Source organism: Papio anubis, chromosome 7 (assembly GCF_008728515.1).
Source record: "Papio anubis isolate 15944 chromosome 7, Panubis1.0, whole genome shotgun sequence".
Classification (NCBI taxonomy): domain Eukaryota; kingdom Metazoa; phylum Chordata; class Mammalia; order Primates; family Cercopithecidae; genus Papio; species Papio anubis.
In genome coordinates this window covers 39,125,764-39,147,393 of record NC_044982.1, presented here as the reverse complement: position 1 = coordinate 39,147,393, position 21,630 = coordinate 39,125,764, and the positions used below count along the sequence as shown (strand labels likewise).

At 47.7% G+C, this 21,630-nt stretch overlaps 1 protein-coding gene across 2 annotated transcripts in view; it reads right to left on the bottom strand.

Annotated features, from left to right (window-relative positions):
• Positions 1 to 21,315, bottom strand: part of TMEM229B (transmembrane protein 229B) — a 46,156-nt gene extending 24,841 nt beyond the window's left edge. Inside the window, exon 1 of one of the 2 annotated variants that reach the window (XM_009211776.4) lies at positions 20,642 to 21,315. The gene's annotated coding sequence lies outside the window, so the exon portion shown is untranslated. The remainder of the gene's footprint in view (positions 1 to 20,641) is intronic. The other variant, XM_009211771.4, reaches the window with a different exon arrangement.
• Positions 21,316 to 21,630: the final 315 nt, after the last annotated feature.

Here is a 21,630-nt window from a genome sequence, read left to right as displayed (position 1 = left end):
TCACACTGCCTGACTTAGGCCTTCAGGCCATGTTCCTCCCTTCTGAGCTCTCACGCAGGCTTTCTAGGGTAGATGCCCCATTTCAACACCTCAGCACCATCACAACCACCTAATTCCAAAGCAAAGCCCTCAGACACAGGCACAGCCTCTTCCTCAGGTTCACTGTCACAGCTGTGTGTGGCCATGTTAGATAATGCACAGCCAGACAGCTGAAAGAGTCTTTACCCACTGTAGTCCCAGCTATTCAGGACTCTGAGGTGGGAGGATTGCTTGAGGCCAGGAGGGCAAGGCTGCAGTGAGCCGAGAGGGTGCCACTGCACTCCAGCCTGGGTGACAGAGTGTGACCCTGTCTCTTAATATTATTTTTAAAAAGTTTGTATCTATTTATTTTGAGACCAGGTTATGAGACTGGCTAATTTTTTTATTTTTGGTAGAAACAGGGTTTTGTCATGTTGCCCAGGCTGATCTCAAATTCCTGGGCTCAAGTGATCCATCCACCTAGGCCTCCCAAAGTGCTGGGATTACAGGTGTGAGCCACTGCTCCCGGCCAATTTTTCATATTTTTGGTAGAGATGAAATTTTGCCATGTTGCCCAGGCTGGTCTCAAACTCCTGAGCTCAAGCAGTTTGCTCACCTCAGCCTCCCAAAGTGTTGGGATTACAGGTGTGAGCCACGTGGCCGGCAGATATCCTGTCTCAAAACAAAGAGAGACCCACTTAGGACTAAAGGGACTCAGACAAACCATGCTATTGTACACATTCACTAGCTTATTAATTTGGGAATCTTTATATGCATATTTTATGTCCAGACCACTGAATGCAATGTAGGCTGGGGCATGAATGCTGATGCACAACAGCAGGGCTGGTTGTTTTTTAAAACACTGGCAATATAAGAGCTTGGAAATTCTACAGTAACATCCAACATCAGAAAACTAATAATAACTTACATTCTTACAGTGCTTTTTACTTAAGCGAGACATTTCAAATTCATCTCAGCATTCATGCATTCACTCACACATTCATTAAACATTTACTCAGTATCTATTTTGTGCCACCAGGTACATTCAAAGACCACAAAGTCAAAGACCCCAGCCCAGGGCCAAAAGAAACTGACATTCTATATGGTCCTGGATTACCCATCTGCACACTACACACATGCTTAGGGCACTGGCCACCATGGGGCACCAAGAAAATTATTTTAAAGAAGAAAAAATGAGAGAGAATACAAATGAAGTCATTTGGCTTCAGTACACATATAAATTATCTGTGTTTTATATTATAATTTAGAACTATATTAATTTATTTTTAATTGCTTATGGGACCCTAATATCATCAGTGTTGAGGGCCTCTAACTCAGTCCAAACAGTAAATCAGGGATTACAATCCTAAATGCTAACAATCTTAAATGCTAACAAGGGTCAAGCAGCTACCACAAATTAGTGAAGGCTATTAAGAAACACAACACACCAGTCCGGCCAACATGGCAAAACCCCATCTCTATTGGACACTGGGGTTGAGAGCCAGGCATGGTAGTGTGCACCTGCAACCCCAGCTACCCGGGAGGCTGAGGCAGGACAATCGCTTGAACCAGGGAGGCAGAGGTTGCAGCAAGCTGAGATCGTGCCATTGCACTCCAGCCTGGGCAACAGAGTGAGACCCTGTCCAAAAAAAAAGAAAGAAAAGAAAAGAAACATGACAAAAATTAGCAAAGCCTATTAAGAAGCCAAGACTGACAGGACTCGGTGAGTGATTTATTGGGAGAGAGATTGAGAGGGAGGAGTCGAGGATGACACCCAGACTTTTTTTTTTCTTTTTTTTGAGACAGGGTCTCATACACTGTCATCCAGACTGTGAGTGCAGTGGCAGAATCTCAGCTCACTGCAAACTCTATCTCCCGGGTTCAAGCGATTACCCTGCCTCAGCGTCCTGAGTAGCTAAGATTATGGGCACGCACCACCACACTCATAATCTTAGCCCCCACCAGGGGGCTAATTTTTTGTATTTTTAGTAGAAAAAGGGTTTCACCATATTGACCAGGCTGGTCTCGAACTCATGACCTCAAGTGATCCGCCCGCCTCGGCCTCCCAAACTGCTGAGATTACAGGTGTAAGCAACTGTGCCCGGCCTAACATTCAGACTTCTGACTTGCACAATGGCACCCAAGAGAAGAGCTACAGGAAGAGGTACGAATCTGGGGACCCACAATGGGCTGCCTTTTAGGTGCTCTAAGTCTGCGGTGCTCCAGGACATGTGGGAACAGTCAGTTTGGGACCCCACCTGGATGAAGCACTGCAGAGGAGGAGCACACTGTGGAGAAGGTACATGGGGTGACATCTGGGGCTGGTGGAGGACGAGGTGCTTTGAAGGGGCCAGAGAGGCAGGAGGACACCCAGGGAAGCGGAGGCAGGAGAGTGCTGGAGGCTGTGATCAACTGCAGTTGTAAGCTGGCCAGGGACAGAGAAAGCTAAGCAGCACACTGAAGAGCATGTGAGATGGAGGAGTGTAGGTTGGGCGCGGTGGCTCTCGCTTGTAATCTCAGCCCTTTGGCAGGCTGAGGTGACAGGATGGCTTGAGCTCAGGAGTTTGAGACCAGCCTGGGTAACATAGCAAGACCCCATCTCTACAAAAAATTTAAAAGGTAGCCAGGCATGGTGGTGCAGGCCTGTGGTCCAAGCAATTTGGGAGGCTGAGGTGGGAGGATCCTTGAGCCCAAGAGGTTGTGACTGCAGTGAGCTATGATCATGCCACTGCACTCCATCATGGGCAACAGAGTGAGACCCTGTCTAGAATTTTTTTTTTTTTTTTTAAGAAAAAAGAAAAATGCTTCCTTTAGGCCAGGCATGGTGGCACACACCTGTAATCCCAGCACTTTGGGAGGCTGAGGTGGATCACTTGAGTTCAGGAGTTCAAAATCAGCCTGAGTAATATAGTGAGACCCCATCGCTACAGAAAGAAAAGATGGAGGAGAACTGTGAGGGGAGCTAACTAAGATAGTGTGTGCAATGACTCTTGAGAAATTAGTTTGTGAAGAAAAAGAGAGAGAAAAGCTGCTGGAAGGGAAGCAGAGGTGAGACAGGTGTCCTCCCTCTGCCTCCCTCCTTTCTTTCTATTCTCTTCCCTTCCCCCTTTCTTTCTCTCTCTCTCTCTTTCTTTCTTTCCTTTCTTTCTTTCTCTCTCTCTCTTTCTTTCTTTCCTTTTTCTTTCCTTCTTTCTTTTTGTTTTTTGTTGTTGTTGTTGTCTTTTTTTTTTTTTTTTTGAGCCAGAGTTTCATTCTTGTTGCCCAGGCTGGAGTGCAATGGCACAGTCTCGGCTCACTGCAACCTCTGCCTCCCAGGTTCAAGTGATTCTCCTGCTTCAGCCTCCCAAGTAGCTAGGATTACAGGTGCCTGCCACCACGCCTGGCTAATTTTTGTATTTTTGGTAGAGATGGAGTTTCACCATGTTGGCCAGGCTGGTCTCAAACTCCTGACTTCAGGTGATCCACCAGCCTTGGCCTCCCAAAGTGCTGGGATTACAGGCGTGAGCCACCGTGCCTTTCTTTCTTTCTCTCTATCTCTCTCTTTCAAGATAAGAGAGACCTAAGGATGTTTAAATAGTAAGGAGAAATTACAGCAAGGGAGAGCTTGTGGATAGGGTATATGCTGTGGGCACACACGAATGCCCTGGATTGTCTGGGGTCGCGGGAGGGCAGCACAGTGGGCATCCGTCCCGAGGTTAGGCCAGAAGCGTGTGTCATGGTCATCCCTTTTACAGAGAGGAGACCCAGGCACATGGAGTTAAGTGTAACCTACCTAAGGTCATACAAATACTGAGACACGGTAGCCCAGGCCGAGAACGCAGGTATCCCAGTCCTGGGCCCTCCTGGCAGCTCTGTCAGCACCATGGTAGGCGGGGAATGCCACAGGTACTTACAAGTGGACACCTGGAATGCAATTCCCACACGGCCAATGAAAGAACTCTCCCACATGACTTTGGAACGTTCTACTGGACGTCACAGAGGTAAAACGTCCATTTATAATTATCTATATCAAGATTCGAACTCCCTTTCTAAAATAAACACAGCGGGGTTTTGCACTATTTTAACACATGCTGAGTTGAACACCATTAGCATGCAAAATGGAGGAGATACTGTACTCTGTGTTCTTTGGAGCTTTACCAGGAATGGTTCAGCATTTTGGAAAGTCACGTCAACCCCAGCAGCACCTCTCCTGGTATTTGAGTCACTCACACAATACACCTGTATCTTGTGGGTGTTTGTGGATGTTACATTCTCGGTGAGTCTATGCAAAGGTTCAAGCATCTGACTGCATCCTTCTGCCTTCTGTATGGTTGTGCCCAAGCAAGCACATGTTAGAATACATAATGATGTATTGCTGGGGCTCAGAAACCAATACCTCAAAGTCTCTCTGACCTTCTCCCCACCACCCATCTACTCTCCCAAAGGAGGATGAAGTTCTCTGAAGTTCCTTTATCTGCCTAAGATGCAGATCCACCAAAGAGAACAATTGTTTTTTCTTCTCCTCTGTAAGACCAAGAATGTAACCACATCTGAAAACCACACCTGAACAGACCCTTTACAAGTTAATGTCTGTTCCCGATCCATTCGTTCCTCCCTCATAATCTTTTATTACCCATCAACAGAATTCCTCATTGCCCCCCTCCCATACCTGGTTTGCCAAGACGTTCTGTAAGCTTCTGAGCCACGATGGAGGGTGGGCAATCACTCTGTGGTTCTCCTCATGCACACATTAGTAGAGTTTATATGCTTTTTCTCCAATTAATCTGAGTTTTGTGAGTTGATTTTTGCAAACCTTCAGAAGGCAAAGGGGAAACTTTGCTTTGACCCCTACAGTATTATAACTAACTTTCCCTTATTTCTTTCTCCTTTAGAGTATGGTTGAGGCATTATACTGACTCTTAAAAACTTATATTTACAAATATTTACTAAATAAAAGACAGGGCTACCATTTCAGATAATGTGCCCTAAAAGCAAGGGAAACTGCAATGCCAAGAAAGACGAAGGAGTGAGCAGAATTAAGGTAGCTTCAAGTGATCAATCTCCCAGAATAAAGGCAACGTGTTTTGTTGCTGTTGGTTTTTCTTTTTTAAGACGGAGTCTCCCTCTGTCGCCCAGGCTGGAGTGCAGTGGCACGATCTCGGCTCACTGCAGCTTCCATCTCCTGGGTTCAAGCGATTGTCCTGTCTCAGTCTCTCGAGTAGCTGGGATTACAGGTGCACACCACCATCTTGATTAATTTTTTTTGTATTTTTAGTAGATACGGGGTTTCACCCTGTTGGTCAGGCTGGTCTTGAACTCCTGACCTCAGGTGATCCACCCACCTTGGCCTCCCAAAGTGCTGGGATTACAGGCAGGAGCCACTGAGCCCAGCCAAGGCAATGGTTTTATTTATTGATTTATTAGTTATTTAATTTTAGAAACAAGGTCTTGCTCTGTTGCCCAGGCTGAAGTTCAGCAATGTGATCACAGGTCACCATAAACTCAAACTCCTGGGTTCAAGCAATCTTCCTGCCTTAGCCTCCCAAGTAGCTAGGACTACAGGCACATGGCACAACACCCAGGTAATTTCTTAATTTTTTTGTAGATATGGGGTCCTGCTATGTTGCTCAGGCTGGTCTCAAACTCCTGGCCTCAAGTGATCCTCCTGCCTCGGCCTCCCAAAGCACTGGGATTATAGGCAGTGGCCACTGTGCCCCACTAAAGGTCTTTTATTGGTATCAGCTGGGTACACGGACAATGTAGTCAACCTATGGAGCTTAAAAAAACTATTCAGTTGGCACCTTTGGGAAATTTCATTTCCCTGACTAATTCAAATTACATTATATCTCAGCATTTTCCAGCGTAATGACAATAGGTAGAAGACCACAAGTTATCTGAAGAGGCTAGGGAAATCATAAATGTTTCAATGTCTGGAGGCAAAGATTGTTTAGATGAAGTCAAATAAATAGGTGCCAGGCTTGGTCTGTGGAATATCTTCCTTAATGGACAAGAAGATGAGTAAACAGTATGTAAGAGGATGCTTTAGTATATTTATGGAAAATGCTATATCGTGAGGAAGCATGGACAGGAATAGGGGTAGAGAAGTGATGATCCCAGAAGACCTCCAATAGGTTAAAAACGCAGTGTCAGAAATACTTATGGCTCAGACTCTGAGAAGGGCTGGTTATTTAATAGTGTGGGAAAGGCAGCCTCAATTCCCACAAGTATGACCATCACTGCTAAACAGCAACAAAGGATAAAAAAATATATATATGCCCTTCAATTGAGGGGATAGCTGATTCATGGGTCCTCCACCATCTGAGGACACCTGGGGGCTGGGGATTAAGGAGGGGCGTGGTCTCCTGGCCAGTGGAAGGTCCAGAAACAGGACTTTTTACGCCTGGCTCTTCCATTGACACTTGTAACTCTCAGTCATAGCTCCTGTACAGTTTCTGCATCAAAAAAGTAAATAAGGGTACAGTGTCTCTGCCTCTAGTCCCAGCTACTCACGTGGGAGGATCCCTTGAGCTATGATCACACCACTGCACTCCAGCCTGGGCAATAGAGACCCTGTCTCTTAAAAAAGAACAAATAAATAAAACACAAGAGGCTGTGTGCGGTGGCTCACACCTGTAATCCCAGCACTTTGGGAGACCACGGTGGGTGAATCACGAGGTCAGGAGTTCAAGACCAGCCTGGCCAACAAGGTGAAACCCTATCTCTACTAAAAATACAAAAATTAACTGGGCGTGGTGGTGTGTGCCTGTAATCCTAGCTACTCGGGAGGCTGAGGCAGGAGAATCGCTTGAACCCGAGAGGCAGAGGTTGCAGGTGAGCTGAGATCTCACCACTGCACTCCAATCAGGGCAACAAGAGCGACACTCTGTCTCAAACAAAATAAAACAAAATCGAAAACACAATAGAACACCTTAGATTCCATTATTGTGCATTTCTGTGTTGCTTTTATGATTTTCCGTGTGCATTTGGATATTTTTTAAAGTTTTAAAACATCCAGTCAAAGCAGCTATAGGAATTAATCAGCAAATTGACTCAAAGGAGTAGCTGCATCACCTTCCAGATGAAAGCAGAGGAACAATGTTCATTTGGGATCCAAAGAAACATCCAGGTATAGGAAATGCCTCCAGGTATACTTGGGGGTTAAAAATAATAATAATAATAACAAAGAAAATGCCTCTAGGAACCAGCTTCTTTGCATGAGCTAACTTGGCCTAGGGGCAACAGGTCCCAACTAGCTTGAACTGAAGTGCAAACCTCCAGCAGGTCCCCCCTGCCCTGAGGACACACCAGTTCATCCCAGAGTCATGGCAGTGGGGTTAGGAGAAATGGAAGGATTGACCCACAGGCTAGAACTAGGGTGAGACAAGACAGGCACTCAGCTCAGGCACAAAATTTAAGGGAGTGCCAAAATATTTAGTAATCAAGATAAATGATATTTTATTATTTTCGTTTATTTATTTTTGAGACAGGGTCTTGCTCTGTTGGCCAGGCTGGAGTGCAGTGGCATGATCATAGGTCACTGCAGCCTTGACCTCCTGGGCTCAAGTGATCCTCCCACCTCAGCCTCCCAAGGTGCTGGGATTACAAGCATGAACTACTGCACCCAGCCAAGATAAATAATATTTTTAAAAATCAAGTTGGTAAGCCATGACCACAGGCTATAGTTATATTGGAGCCAGGGCTGAGATTAGGGATAAGCCAATGAGGCAGGGTCCCAGGTGAGGTTCTGTAATGTTTGAAGAGCCCAAAGACCTGTCCCACTCCAGTGCCAATGGCATCTCTGTTGAGGAAGGTCATATAGCACCAAAGTCCCCTATCTAAAACCCCTGGAATTCAGAATTTTAAAGATTTTTTAAAAGGTAATGTAGAGCACATATCATAAATTACATAATCCTCACAGCAGGGTCTGGGGCAGCACCCACTAATCAAGCACATTCATGTTTCTATGGTGACATCTATGAATATTCATACTGTGTGGTGTGAGCCTCTGTTAGGCCAAGTCAGATTTTGCTGTCACTTGAGTGAAAGAAAAGCTTTTGGTTTTATAGTGCTTCAGATTTCAAAATTGCAGAGAAAGGACTGTGGGCTTTAACAGCATGACGTTAGGTCTCCCAAAGAAAAAAGGCAACAGACTGGGCGCTGTGGCTCATGCCTGTAATCCCAGCACTTTGGGAGGCCGAGGTGGGCAGATCACCTGAGGTCAGGAGTTTGAGACCAGCCTGACCAACATGGAGAATCCCCATCTCTACTAAAAATACAAAAATTAGCTGGGTGTGTTAGCATGCGCCTGTAGTCCCAGCTACTCGGGAGGCTGAGGCAGGAGAATCACTTGAACCTGGGAGGTGGAGGTTGCAGTGAGCTGAGATCGTGCCATTGCACTCCAGCCTAGACAACAGAGCGAGACTCTGTCTCAAAAAAAAAAAAAAAAAAGAAAGAAAGAAAGAAAAAAATGCAACAGATAGGACCCAAACTTTTGTTATAAACGTGTGCTGAAAAGAGAACTGCAAAGTCCTTGCTGGTGATCACCCAGAAGGTGATTTCTTCTTCTTCTTCTTCTTTTTTTTTTTTTCTGAGACTGAGTTTTGCTCTTGTTGTCCAGGCTGGAGTGCAATGGCATGATCTCGGCTCACTGCAACCCCACCTCCCAGGTTCAAGCAATTCTCCTGCCTCAGCCTCCCAAATAGCTGGGATTACAGCCATGCGCCACCAGGCCTGGCTAATTTTGTACTTTTAGTAGAGACGGTGTTTCTCCATGTTGGTCAGGCTGGTCTCAAACTCCCGACCTCAGGTGATCCGCCCACCATGGCCTCCCAAAGTGCTGGGATTACAGGCATGAGCCACCGTGCCCGGCCCCAGAAGGTGATTTCTAAAGGTCAGTCAAGGCCAAAGCAGAGTGATCACAGGGCTTATTTCCCAGCAGCCAACCAACTAACGTTATTAAATACCTTCTGTGTGTAAAACCTTGTACAGGGTCCTGAAATGTATTAAGATACACAAAACAGAGTTCTAGCCTTCGGGAGCTTAAAAATTATTGGAGACAATATGGCAAGCAAAACCACCATAGAATATTAAAAAACTGAAGGAATATCATCTGGACCCACCCTTTAAAGATGAAACCAACGTTCAGAGAAGTTGAGAGCCTTGCATAAGTTAGCAGACAAGCAGATAACCGCATGCTAACAAGCAGATAGTGGCGCTGCAGGAAGAGATCGGGATCTGTGTTTGCCAACTCTTGTTCACTGCCTTTTGCATAAACGCACATAATAATTGTGACCTGGTGACAAATGATAAGAGTAGTTAAAAGATCCTAACAGAAGTGGTTTTGTTTAAACGCACTTTTGCAGCAGAGATGGTCTCTGGTTTCTAAAAGGACTACAATTTGGGTATGCAGCAAGGCAGGTGAGTGACCTTCAGGCATTGGAACAACTGAAGCAGGGGTGGGTGTGTGTATGCCAGATTAGTTGTTCAAGTGGATTAGGCTCTGGGAAAGGGCATAGAAGGAGTTCCTGGGGGCGCTGGGGAGATACGTTTGGAAAAGAATGTAAAGGCTATGGAGAGCTTGAATGCCAGGGCGAAGGATGTCAATTATCTCCTAAGGTAGCATTTCCCATCCCTGCATGCCACCTTCATGACTCGGCATGGCTGCCCACTGCCCTACGGGAAATGACAGAGGGTAGTACTCTGGAGTACTCTGGAGTCAGATTAGTAATCTGGAGTCAGATTCTTTCACACTCTGGAGTCAGATTCTTTCCATTCGAATCCCAGCTTTGACACCAATTATGTGACTTGGACATGCTGCTTCACCTCTCTGCCTCACTTTATTTATTCATTCATTCATTCATTCATTCATTGAGACAGAGTCTAGCTCTGTCACCCAGGTTGGAGTGCAGTGGTACGATCTCGGCTCACTGCAACTCCGCCTCCCGGGTTCAAGCAATTCTCCTGCCTCAGCTTCCCGAGTAGCTGGGATTATAGATGCCCTCCACCATGCCTAGCTAATTTTTGTATTTTTAGTAGAAACAGGGTTTCACCATGTTGGCCAGGCTGGTCTCGAACTCCTGACCTCGTGATCCGCCAGCCTCAGCTTCCCAAAGTGCTAGGATTACAGGCGTGAGCTACTGCGCCCGGCCTATTTTTTAATTTTTATTTATTTATTTATTTTTTTGAGACAGGATCTCGCTCTGTCACCCAGGCTGCAGTGCAGTGGTGCAATCTCGGCTCACTGCAGCCTCTGCCTCCTGGCTTCAAGCGATTCTCCTGCCTCAGCCTCCTGAGTAGCTGGGATTACAGGCGCCCACCACCATGCCCAGAAAATTTTTGTACTTTTAGTCGAGATGGGGTTTCACTATGTTGGCCAGGTTGGTCTCAGACTTCCGACCTCAAGTGACCCGCTTGCCTCAGCCTCCCAAAGTGCTGGGGTTGCAGGCATGAGCCACCATGCCCAGGCTCAGTTTATTTCTTTGTAAAATAGAGAAAATATAAGTACCTTCCTCATGAGGATTAAGTGAGAAAGCATGTTTACTGTACTACAAAGAGCAACCTGGCATTATAAGTTATCAATAAATGTCAGTTGTTGTCATTAACCGTTTTATTTAAGTCACTTTTTTTTTCAGTTAAATATATACTGTAGCCTTATTCTAAGCAATAATATCCATGAAATCACAGGCTTATTGTGACAATGATGGTTTTGATGATACACATATAACAAGATGTTAAATCAAAAAGTCTTAACTAAGGCAGCAAGACGCAACAGGTATAATGCACATAAGTGTGACACCAGAGAAGGATGCACATTTTCAAAAGAGGTGCACAAGGGCCCCTCTCTCAAGCTGAGGGTATAGAGGATCAGAATGGGCAGAGACTGGGGAAGAATCTTTGTGGAGGAACTCTGGGGTTGCTGTTAGTGTGCTGTGATATCTCACCCTATCCCCATAGAGAACTGGCCCTCCTGTCGAGTTGGTGAGAGGGGGATTCACCAGGACCACTCAGGAAACTTGATGTCTGTCCCCTGCAACTGGGAGGACATGGTGGACTTGCACCTGACCACCTACTGAGACATCCAAAGGATGGGACACAAGTTGGCCATCTGCTGTTGGAGGAGCCAAGGGAGACTGCTGAGCTGGGGTCAGCCTGCCTTCCCAGGATCACTGCGCCCAGCGATGTGTCATTGTTTCCTTGGACCAATGTGGGCCACATGCCCTAATGTGGGCTGACTTGAGGTCAGAGCAGGTCTTCTCTGAGATGGCCCCTTGGGCAGACTGAAGGACCTTAGCTAAAAGAGGCTAGAGAGGTGAACCACTGGATTTCAGGGGCTGAGGAAGGAGCAATGATCTAGAATAGAGGGATAATTTGCTCTTTTGAGACAGAGTCTTGCTCACAGCCATGTGAGCTGAGCTAATGCAGTGGTGCAATCTCAGCTCACTGCAACCTCCGCCTCCAGGGTTCAAGCAATTCTTCTGCATCAGCCTCCCTGGAATTACAGGCACCTGCCACCACGCCCATCTAATTTTTGTATTTTTAGTAGCGACAGGGTTTCCACCATGTTGGCCAGGCTGGTCTCGAACTCTGACTTCGGGTGATCTGCCCGTCTCAGCCTCCCAAAGTGCTGGGATTACAGGTGTGAGTCACCTCTCCTGGCTGATAATTTGCTCTTTTCAAGACAATAGAAGTGAGACATCCCAGCAATTGGGAGGGTAGGGAGGGTTCTCTGAAAATCTGATAAAAATATGGACCAGGAAGCTGGAAGCCAGCAGACAATGTACCCAATGAGCACTTTCCTGCCCCTCCCAGTCCAGTGACAAAGGAGTAGATGTATTTTTATTTTATTGTATTTTTTAGTTTTTTCCATGGGACTCTGCTTCATAGAGTGGGTATATTACGTACTTAGTTGAGACTATGCTTGTAAGACTTAAAGTGATCACAGAATCTTCTCCTATGAATAACCAGAAAAGTTACAGGGCCTAAGTTTTCACCCTAGACCAGGGAAAGAACTAATCCCACTGGATAAACATAAAGAGACAGTGGGAGGCAAAATTAAGTTGCTTGATGAGTACATTCCAATGAGTCATGTTTCTTTATACTCATTAGAAACATAGCTATTAAAATGAAATGTTTGTCCCTGTACCAAATGAAATCATCTCTCATCCCCCCGGTAGCATGGTACCACCATTAGAAATAATGGAGATAGGCGAATAAGAGGTGAGGAGAACATAAGATAGGCAGGGATGGAAAATATTGGTTTGGTGGGTTCAATGGGAACTCATTTGCTCCCCAACCTTGAATATGATGAAATGAAAATAGAAGATGCACCAAGGAATGAAATAATCCAAGCGTCCTTAGAAAATGGCTTTGTTTGGACCGGGTGTGGTGGCTCATGCCTGTAATCCCAGCACTTTGGAAGGCCAAGGCAGGCGGATCATGAGGTCAAGAGATCGAGACCATCCTGGCCAACACGGTGAAATCCCATCTCCACTAAAAATACAAAACTTAGCTGGGGGTGGTGGCGTGCACCTGTAGTCCCAGCTACTCGGGAGGCTGAGGCAAGAGAATCTACTCGGGAGGCTGAGGCAGGAGGTTGCAGTGAGTCGAGATTGCACCACTGCACTCCAGCTTGGCAACAGAGCCAGACTCCATTTAAAAAAAAAGAAAGAAAGAAAGAAAAAGACTTGTTCAAAGGGAACTGAAGACAGCCTAGCCCTAGCCCAATTCCATGAACAAAGAATACGTGTCCCCTGCGTTCCTGGGCTGAGTATATGGCTTAGCCTTGCCCTTTCACGTAGTTAGGGCAACAGAGGGGTATATTCTCACTAACACTGAATTGCCCAGAAAGCATCAGCTACATTAGCCAGGTGCTAATATAGGTGGTGCACCTATAGTCCTAGCTACTCGGGAGTCTGAAGTGGGAGGATTGCTTGAACCCAGGAGTTCAAGGCTACAGTGAGCTATGATTGTGCCACTGCACTCCAGCCTGGGTGACAGAAAAATATGCTGTCTCTAAAAAACAAAAACAAAAAAAATCAACCAGAGACCTCAAGTTCTGGAGACCTGAGTGGCAGAGGAGCAGGGATAGGGGGAAGAATCTTGGACTGAAGCAGGCCCTGGAGTCCCCAGGGTCTCAGTCTTTTACCCAAGCTGGAGTGCAGAGGTGCGGTCACAGCTCACTGTAGCCTTGACCTCCCAGGCTTAAGTGATCCTCCCACCTCAGCCTCCCAAGGAACTAGGAGTACAGACATGTGCCACCATGCCCAGCCAATTTTGTGTAGAGATAAGGTCTCACTGTGTTGCCTAGGCTAGTCTTGAACTGGCTAGGGATTCTCCTGTTTCCGTCTCCCAAAGTGCTAGGATTACAGGCATGAGCCACTCTGCCTGGCTCAGTTTACGTTTTAAGACAAGACATAAGGAATGGTGAGTATAAGGGTGTACAGACACCACCTCTCCGATGCCCCACTGAAGTGGTTAAAAGAGTAATGACTGGGCTGGGCGTGGTGGCTCAAGCCTGTAATCCCAGCACTTTGGGAGGCTGAGGCGGGCGGTTCACCTGAGGTTGGGAGTTCCAGACCAGCCTGACCAACATGGAGAAATCCTGTCTCTACTAAAAATACAAAATTAACCAGGTGTGGTGGCGCATGCCTCTAATCCCAGCTACTCGGGAGGCTGTGGCAGGAGAATCGCTTGAATCCGGGAGGTGGAGTTTGCAGTGAGCCGAAGTCACACCATTGCACTCCAGCCTGGACAACAAGAGCCAAACTCCATCTCAAAAAAAAAAAAAAAAGAAGAGCAGTGACCAGACCTAGTCCCCCTTCTTGAGAAGGGACTTCCTCCAGCTCTGACTTTGTCCCTTAGCTTCCAGTTTGGCCCCTTTCTCCTTTAACACCATCTCTTCCCTCCCAGCTCTGACTTCTGACAGTTCCAGACCAGCTGAGTTATTTCCTGAGAAAGGCTAGAACCTCAACCTTTCTCAGGAAAGCCTGGATCATCTGGTATTATTACCTGAACAGATGTTAGAGAATATCTTGTCCAAATGATAAGAAAACTAAAAGCCAAAAAACTTACATCACATGCCCAGAGCCACTGAGGTGTGAGAAGAACCCAAGTCTCCTGACCCCTTGCACACTGATCCATCATACAGCACCATGCTAGCTCTCCAAGAGAGGTCAGCTCACCTTCCTTGGACCACCACCTCAACCCTCCTTCCTCTTCCATGAATACTTCAAAATGGTGGAAGAGGCCAGGTGTGGTGGTGCACCTGTAGTCCCAGCTGCTTGGAAGGCTGAGGCTAGAGGATCCCTTGAGCCCAGGAGATAGAGGCTTCATTGAGCTAGGATTGTGCCACTGCACTCCAACCTGGGTGACAGAGCAAAACCTTGTCAAAAAAAAAAGGCAGAAGACAACTTGCTTGGAACAAACAAGAATGGATCCCAATCCACTAGCTGGTCACCTTTGAATGCAGAAATCAGTGGCTCTACTTTCTCAGAAGAACAGGATAATCTAATGTTTGCTGTACTTTGCTCAGTGTAGCTGGGACCCCAGAGTCATACTCAGGTCTCTACAGCTGAATTATAATGATAGGCAGGGAAAGGCCCAGAAACTAGGTTGGAGGATGAGGATTGGGGTCAAGAATCTGCAAAGATAAGCTTCTATGACTAGTGACAGTAGGATAACAGAAAGAAAAATGTTGCCCAAACAGACCATTAAGCAAGAGGAAAATTTTGGTATCAAAATTAAATGGGGTTTATGAGATATATTCCTATGCCAAGCAGAAAGCATGTTCCCTTTACAGTAACTCCCAGGCCATCTGGTCTACTTCCCTACTGCAGGGTACAGACCTCTCCTTACTGAACATTCATTGAGATGATGTTTTTCAAATAAGAATCTGTACTTCTGTCTCCTTTTAACTAGTTGTGTTTAATCTACATCAACTCTCTCTTTTTTTTTTTTTTTTTTTTGAGACGGAATTTTGCTCTAGGCTGGAGTGCAATGGCACAATCTCAGCTCACTGCAACCTCCGCCTCCCAGGTTCAAGTTATTCTCCTGCCTCAGTCTCCCAAGTATCTGGGACTACAAGCACTAGCCACTATGCACAGCTAATTTTTGTATTTTTAGTAGACATGGGGTTTCACCATGTTGCTCAGGCTGGTCTTGAACTCCTGACCTCAGGTGATCCACCCGCCTTGGCCTCCCAAAGTGCTGGGATTACAGGCATGAGCCATCGCGCCCGGTCAATTCTCCTTTTTATATGTTAACCTATACTGCTTCCACTTTTACCCTCTCCCAAACATTTGTTCTATCATCTGATCCAAGCTTATAAAACACAATAGATTCAGACTGGCTGGGAAATGTGGCTCATCCCTGTAATCCTAGCACTTTGGGAGGCTGAGGCAGGAGGATTGCTTGAGGCCAGGAGTTTGAGGTCAGTCTGTGCAACAAAGGGAGTTATAGAGACTCTGTCTCCATATAAACAATTTAAAAAGTAGCCAGGTGTGGTGGCACATGCCTGTAGTCCTAGGGAGGCTGAGACGGGAGGATCGCTTGAACTCAGGATTTCAAGGCTGCAGTGAGCCACTGCAGTAAAGCCTGGGCGACAGGGAGAGAACCCATCTCTAGAATTTTTTTTTTATTAAAAAAATAAAATCAGATAGATCTCAGTTCAAGTCCCAGTTTAGACACTTACTAGCTGTATGATACGTGTGATCACTTTATCTTACAGAGCCTCAGTGTTTCCAGCTGTGAAATGGGTATAATTAATAGTAGCTATCTCATTGCTGTAAGAAAACAACATATGTAAATGCTTAGCCTAATAAACGGTGGCTGTCATTGTTATTGCCATGATCACTGAAGCCAGCTGAAGCTCTATTTGTGGAATTAAGTCTCAGAGGGCTGAAATGGGCTGTCCAAGGTCACACAAGTGAGTGAGTCAGGGAGGGATCCCAGATTTCCTGATTCCTGAAGCCTTTGCCAACCATCAGCTCACACACAAACGAATCATTGCCCAATGACCTAGAAATCAGGGTATCCGATCACATCCAAGTACCACAGCTGGTGATTTAATAAGCACTCACCATGTGTGCAGGCTATATGAAAGCTTTACAGCATCTATAGGTCAGTATAAGAAGGTCATCTCATTGCTTATGCCAAGAGAAAAAAAAAAGAAAACAAGACAAAAATCTGGAACCTCTGCTTGTGTTTTGCCCAGTGGTAATGATATTTCTTGTCCATATTTGCTTTAAGAAAGTAGATGAAAGTAAGACCAATGCTCTGGCTGCCTTACTCCTGACTTCAAAACGGCCTTTTTGATTGGGAACGAGGAGGAGAGAGATCCTAAGGACTTAGGGACTAAAATGGGGTTTGACCAAGGACAGCAATGAAAAAGGAGATGGGGGTTGTCAGTGGGCTAAAAACAAGTCCCTGTCGGTGCTCTGAAGAATGGCAGTTATTGTCAGCAAGGTGGGCTTCTCGCTGCACCAGGGCCTGTCCCTCCACTGACTGTGCAAGCAATGAAACCATGGCGCCCCAGGAAGCACATTTTATCTTGAAGCATGAATCACCCCTCAGAAGTCTAGAAAAGAATCCTCTCTTTGTGGCCCTTCAATCTCCTTGGCTGGCATCCCTAGCTCCTCAGGGCTGAAATCAAGGCCTTACTAAAACTCAGGGTGAGTGACCTTTCTGATGGAAACGGATCATTCCAGAAGCTCATGTGACAGGGGTGCCTCTTAATAACTGAAAGGAAACAATGAATGAATGGGCCAGCTAGATGGCATTCGTCATTCAAGTCTAACTGCAAAAGCAGTCAGAAGTGGATAATCCAGTATGTTCTGAATGAGGGGCTTTTGGGAAGCAAAGGAGTGGCAGAAGGTGATCTCTCCCCTCATCTTTTCATATTTATTAGCTCTCCCTACATTGATTGAAAGCTGAAGTCTTATTTAAAAAAACAAACAAACAAAAAAAACTGTCATGCTTCTAGAAGACGGAGCAACCGGAAGGAGTAATCTGAGGACCCGAGACCTGTCCGTGTAGACGGTTTGCCCTCATTTCAAAGATGCTGTCTCTTCTACAATACCAGCCACATTGCGAGCCAAGAATCCTGAAAAAATATTAAACTCCCTACTGGGGAGCCAGCAGAGTAAAGGACGGTGAAAAGCTGGATGTTCAAAAACGCGAATTGTCAATGACTTTGGTTGCTCCTCAAACTGCCAGACTGGATTGTGATCCAAAGGTAAGTGGAAGCACCAAAATCAGAGGAGGGTGGAAAGTCGCCTTTCAGAACCATCCTTTGAAGGAGCAGGGGGCCAGCATCACTCTGTCACCTCAACTCCACTACATTTATACATAGGGGAACTGATGTTAAAATGAACATGAAGTATAGCCTCACAGGGGAGGAGAGCCGAAGTCCACACTATGTATAAATGCAGCCTGATGAATGTGAAAACAGGGAAAGGAGCAAACCCTCTTTTCTAGCCTGGAAATGTGATGGTTGACTTAGCCTCAGTTCTATCTATGGATGTGTGTCTCGGGGTGCAAACCACTGCCTTTTCCTTGAATCACAGCAGCAAGGGGCATCCCACAGCTCAAAGTCTGAGGCAAATATACATCTTGAACCAAACACCCTGGTACGTAAATTCTATGAGTGCATCTTTATCTTATAGCAGAAAAGTATAACCTATGGATCTACTTGGGTACTTGATTTTAAACGCCCTTAAATCCCAGGAAAGGAAAATTTCCCCAACATATGCATTCTCACACACCACAGACAGTGTGCCAACTCTCAGTGGGGCTCAGTTTCCCTAAGGGGAAGCAAACCAAAAGTGCCCCCCTCATACTCCTTCCCTAGAAATCAGTTTCACTTTACTTTTCAAAGACAAAGCCTGATTTCTGAAGAGTGATGTAGAGTAAGAAGAAGATCTGGCCAACAGAGGCTGAAATTCCTCAGCTCAGAACATGAGAATCCTGTCTGATATTCCCTCCTTAGCCAGGTGTTGCCACAAAGGGAGATAAGACTTTGCCAGGTCAGAAATTATCCTCGCCTTAAAAGGAAGGTTCCTGCAATTGAAAAATACACCCAAACCACCTTGTCTGTACATGGGAGGTGGGGAGAGGAGGGAGGAGAGGCGTAAAAGGATACAAACTTGAAAACAGCCAGGCTCTGGGAGGGTTAGCTATCCCTTCCCTCCCCTCAAGGACAGCCAGATCTGATATAGTTGCCGATAAGATCAAGCTGCCTCACTCTACTGCCCTTACCCAGGTCTCTCCTTATGACATCAGAGTACCCAACATCATTAGAGACCCTCTTCAGAAACTAGAGGCTGACAGTCACTAACATTCTAGCTGGAAACTGTCTACCAGGAAAAAGTCCACCAGGAAGGAGCTCCTGGGAGGTAGGCAGAAAAAAACACTTGCTGCTTACGTGCTGCAGCAAGAGCTTTTCTGATAAAAACTACACTTTTAAAACCAACACTGAGCTTTGCCTACCACAAAAGCTGTAATTTGGTCCCTTCCTGTAAAATGACACCTTTCCCTTTAGAAACAATATGTAAATCTGATACAACCAAAATAAACACAGTATAATGCTCATTAACTCATTTAATATCTTTCATTCAAGGACTTGAGGGTCTTAACTCACTTATAAATGTAAAAATTCATGCCTCATCACTTCAAAACATGAAGTTAGGAGAGTATCAATTTCCCATCTTAAGATATTTAAGTTCCTCAGTATATTTGAGGAACATGCCACAGAAAAGTCCATCCTCTCACCACTGGAGGCTCGGAGGTCGGGCCTCCATATCATTACTCTCAGCTCTGAATAAACAGCTTAGGATAAACCAATAAAGCCCCTCCAATGGGGACTTGAGTGATAATCAACCCTGCCTGCCCTGTTAGAGTGGGAAGGTCCATAGGAGTGGGCCTAGCTGTGCTTCTCTGGTCTAGTACCTGCATCTGACTTTAGCCACAAATTGCAGGGCCACAAATCTATAGCTCAGGGGACTCAGTTTTCTCCTGCTACTCCTTATTGGTCCTGGAACCTCCCTTGTTCCTGTACCTATAAGTGATCAAAATCAACACTAAAGAAAGCCTGTTGTCCCCACCCAAAGCCTGCCACGCTCTCTCTCCAGTTGCCTATATCTGTCTCCAAACACAAAACTGAGGGCTAAGTCATCTCAGCACACCCCTGAGCAAGGTGTCTCTAGAGCGAAGTGTCCTGGCAGGCCCACCCTGGCCCAAGCTACTTGTATCATTAGCTCATTCACATGAGCAGGCGGGAGAGTCCTCCACTAGTCCCGGGCCCTCCAGTGTCTTCTGTCTCACAGGCAAGCAGATGTATCTGTCTTCCAACCAGGGAAAAAAATCTGAGCTCCCAAAGGGCTGTCCTGCCACAGGATAGGAGCTGGTGGTCACATGTAAGCCAGCTCAGAACTGGAGGCACCTTGTTCCTGGAGACACAAGGCCAAGGACCGGGGACCTGGAACCTGGCCCATTTGTTTTCTAGAGAGAAAGACACTGTACCACCCCCAAGGCAGGTTGCTTGGCCCTCCCTTGACCCCTCTTCCTGGTACAGCAGAGAGAAACCCAGGCCTCTCAATTACCCAAGGCTCATAGCCACGGCAACAGCTCACTTACTACTAGGGTGCTGAGAACACGAGAATTGGTGAGCAGAGCCCCAAGGTTACACCAGCAGACAGCTCCCTGGGGTCCTGCTCTTTCCCTTCAGGGAGAGCCTTGAGCAGTGCCCGAACACCCTGCCCTCCTACCTCCAAGCTCTGTACCTAAGGCAGCCAAACACCCCCAGGGAAACCCTGGGGAAAGAAAGGAGACAGTCCCGGGAAGGAAGGGAAGGGGGTGGGTTTCTGACTGAGCATAGAAAGAGGGAAAGGAAGACACCTGGGAAAGAGGCCAATGTCTCCCTACCCTTGCCAGGAACCGGGCTGTAACACTTCCCATCTCAGCCAGGCATCTTCCACGGAGGACCAGAGATCAGGGAGGGCAGGTGAAGAGCTGGCAGCCAGGGGGCTGGGGTGGGCCCCGGGACATGGACCTGGGGAGTCGAGGGCGCCTAGGTGTGGGGTCCACCATCACCCAGTTTTTCCATGCACCCTGGGGAGAAGGCTGCGGGGTCCTTTTGGCAGTGTTCCCTTCCCTTCAGCAAAGTCCTCAGCCTCTAACTAGGAGGGTCCGTGGTTCCCACTCCCAAGCCCTGGCTCCCCAGCTTCCACCCAGATTGTCACCCCCTTCCAACCTCCCTAGGTGGCCTCCTGGGTGCTCTCCGCCCGGAAGAAGAGGAGGTGTCAACCTTCCGCTGCCCCTCGCTTCCCCCGACACCCCTTTGTTTCAGGCGGGGAAAGTTGCCAACGCGCACCCCCTTCCTCAACACGCCCCCCTGTGCGCCCATCCCCCGCAGGGAATCCAAGCCCGGGCGCACCATCTATCTAATCTGCGGCTCGCTCTCGAACCGGGGCAGCAACCTCGAAACCGAAAGCAAAGAGGAAGCGGGATCAGCCAGAGCCCAAGTCCGGTCGCCCGGTCTTCTCCATCACCGTCCCCATCGCCCGCGCCCCCTGTGCTCGGAGCTGCCGGCCCCGCGCGGCCACCTCTCCCGGCGGTGGAAAGGCCTGTCTGCGGGCATTGGGGTACCTACCGGTGCGGGGCAGGGGCCGTGGGCAGGGGCAGGGCAGGGCCGGCCGCCTGCCGGGAGCAGGTGCGGCCAGGAGCGCAGTCTCCAGGGCTGGCTCCCGCTCCTCCTCCCGCGCCGGGACTCGGGGCGCTCTCCTGCGCCGCCTGCTCCCCGCCCCCAAACCCGGCGCTCCGGCTCCCCCCGCGCGGAGTTGCGGGCCGTGCCTCCCCCACGCCGCCTGGCACTCCCGCGCCGCGCCTAGTCCCGCATTGTGTGTCGGCGTCCGCCGCGGCGGCGCGGGGGCAGAGGGGCTGCAGCCGCCGCTGCCCGGGAGGAATGGAGCCCCCGGCGGCCGCGGCGGCACTCACCCATAGTACGGATGCGCTGCAAACTGCACATGCTCGCGTCTGACAGGCGCTCGCCCTGCCGCCCGGCTTAACTCCTTGCTCGCCCGCTCGCCGGCCCGGCCCGCTGTCCCCTTCGACCTCGCAGCCTCCCACAGCACGGGGTCAGCCCCGCCACGGGCGCCTAGGAGCACGCCCCCTGCCTGGGCCGCGGTGCAGGTGGCTGAGGTGCAGGGCTCTTCGGCCCTCCCTGTCTTAGCCAACCCGCCTGCATTTGAGTGTCTGTCAGGCCCGGAGCTTGTAGCTGGGACCAGGCGTGCAACATCCACTGTGGGTATCATTGCAGGCCTGGGCTACCTGAGGGCCACGAACCACGTGGTGTGGCAGACCCACCCACCTTGTGCCAGCATTGTGGACCCTGCCGTCAGTTCATGCAAACAGCCATGTAAGGTCGTTTGTTTATCCCCATTTCCAAGAAGGAGAAACTGAGGCCTATGGAAGTTAAGGAATTTGCCTAAGGCAAAGCTCGAACCTCTAAGGCTCATGATTTGCTTTATACCATAAAGATTACAGAGAATATGTTATTTCAGAAGTCAATCTAGATTCTTTTATTGGGAGGTGGAAAATAATGAATGTCATCTGGAAAGTCTGGAAATTCCACAATGCTGA